Source organism: Lygodium microphyllum, chromosome 2 (genome assembly GCF_053477565.2).
Source record: "Lygodium microphyllum isolate KBCC chromosome 2, Lygodium_microphyllum_v1.1.10, whole genome shotgun sequence".
Lineage (NCBI taxonomy): Eukaryota > Viridiplantae > Streptophyta > Polypodiopsida > Schizaeales > Lygodiaceae > Lygodium > Lygodium microphyllum.
In genome coordinates, this window is record NC_141136.1 from 186,355,584 (window position 1) to 186,357,738 (window position 2,155).

The 2,155-nt window shown below is 44.6% G+C and overlaps 1 pseudogene; it reads left to right on the top strand.

Annotated features, from left to right (window-relative positions):
* Positions 1-415: 415 nt before the first annotated feature.
* LOC148040708 (gibberellin receptor GID1C pseudogene) lies at positions 416-1,552 on the top strand (annotated as a pseudogene).
* The last annotated feature ends 603 nt before the right edge of the window (positions 1,553-2,155 follow it).

Consider the following 2,155-nt stretch of genomic DNA (forward strand, 5'->3'; position numbering starts at 1 on the left):
CTTCTATGGCTCTTGCTTTTCAAGCTCCAGGTCCAGCTTTTCTAGCTCTTGTTGTTCCACAATCTGAGAAGCAAGCGAAGAAGACACGGGTGGAAGATCTTTTTTAGGCTTTTCAGCCTCCTGCTCAGAATTACAAACCTCATTTTCATGAGGTGCAAGCGCTTCATCACCATCTGCTTCATGTGAATCTGGCTTCGCTACAGTATCACACGAGACAGCAGCATGCTCCGCTGCAGGCTCCAAGTCTTTGGCTTCCTCAATAGGACCGATGTAGAGTTGTCTAACTTGTGCTCCGTGGGAGGTACTGTATCCCCCGGATCCTGCGTGGGAAAAAGCAATGGAGAAGCAGAGGAAGGAACGGGTGGAGCTTCGTAGGAACGGGTGGAGCTTCGTCTGCCCTGTTTGGAGGATGGATGCTGGATTCGTCCAGCCTCACCAAGATGGGTGCTCCAGCCAGCCTTTGTTCTTGATTCGCAGGGATTCATGCAACTCTTCCATGGCTACCGCAGCTGTTGCAGACTATGCACTCGCTTCTACACAGTCAAACACAATTGTCCCCTTAACAACATATGTCCTGATTTTCAATTTCAAGGTGTTGTACAGTCTGCTTCGCAGGCCAGATGGAACTCTTGACTGTCACCTTGCCGAGTTCCTAGACAGAAAAGTAGCTGCAAATGCAATACCTGTCGAAGGCATTGCTAGTGTTGATGTGATCATAGAAAGAGCAACTCACCTGTGGGGTCGATGGTAGATCTCCTTGTGAATGGCAGTACTAATGATCTGAATGTAGACACAGGTGTAAGATTAGTACAGGATGAAGGACGTGTAAGATCAGTACAGGATGAAGGACGTACGTCATTATTGAGGCCTCTGATCATCTTTTTCCATGGGGGAAGCTTTGCCCACTCCTTTACCAATAGTGCCATATACAATGCGATGTGCAGGAGGTTAGCCAAGACCTGTAATGCTATTGATGTTGTGCTTTCCCTCAATTTCAGACAAGCACCCGAGCACAGGTATCCAACAGCATATGAAGATGGATTGACATGTGTGAGATGGGCAAGGAGTGACATGGGAGACAATGTCTTCTTTATTTGGGTTGCTGCTCAAACAAGTGCATTCTTGTAGGAGACAGCTCAGGGGGGAACATAGCCCACAATGTTGGAGTTAGGGCTTCAGAAGAGAGCATACATCTCACAGGAACGATTCTCTTAGTGCCTATGTTTGGAGGACAACAGAGGACTCCTGCAGAGAAATTATTGGATGGTAGGTACTTCGTTACAATAAGGGATAGAGATTGGTATTGGCAAGCTTTTCTTCTTGTCGGGGAAAATAGAGAGCACCTTGCTTGTAATCTTTCTCTCCCCTGGCACCACAGTTGGCTGAACTAAATCTTCCTTCTTACTTGGTGGTCGTTTGGGGCCTAGACATTCTTCAAGATTGGCAACTCCATTATGTAACAACATTCGGTTCCCTCGCCCTTTGCGAAAATCCATCCTCTGGGACTTTTTCCTTGTTGGAATGTTCTTACTTCTGGAGGTCATTAGAATAAGCATGACAAATGACAACAATGCGCAAGACTCAAGTGCAGAAGCACTCAAAGTATTGGAAAACTGGTCACCAAAGTAGCCTGTGAGGTTCTTCCATTTTATTTCAGCTCTGAGGAAAGATTCCACGTTGTCCTCAACAACATACACAGTCGGAAGCACTTGCTAGATTGCCTATACGGCATTGCCACTCAAGGCTTATATTCTTTCCAGTTGATGAGGATCTATATTCCAGTTGATGACACATTATTTCGTTTATATTCTTTCTTTCCAACTGATGAGGGTATATATTCCAGCTGATGACACATTATTTCGTTTATATTCTTTCCAGTTGATGAGCGTCTATATTCCAGATGATGACAAATTGTTTTATTTATATTTTGTTCATGGGGCCTCACATGTGTTATGTTGTCTATAGAGGGGCGTCGCGAACCGTCTCTGTAGACCTTGTGTTGTTCTAATGTCACTGTAATGTTTTTCTTTAAGTTTTGATGTGAGAGATATACTGCTTACATCCCAAGTTTAGTTGTAGGAATTTCGGAGTGATAAAGCTCTTTTGATGCCTCTGAATAGGCTGTTATAATTCAGGAGTGATGTAGCTCCTTCTC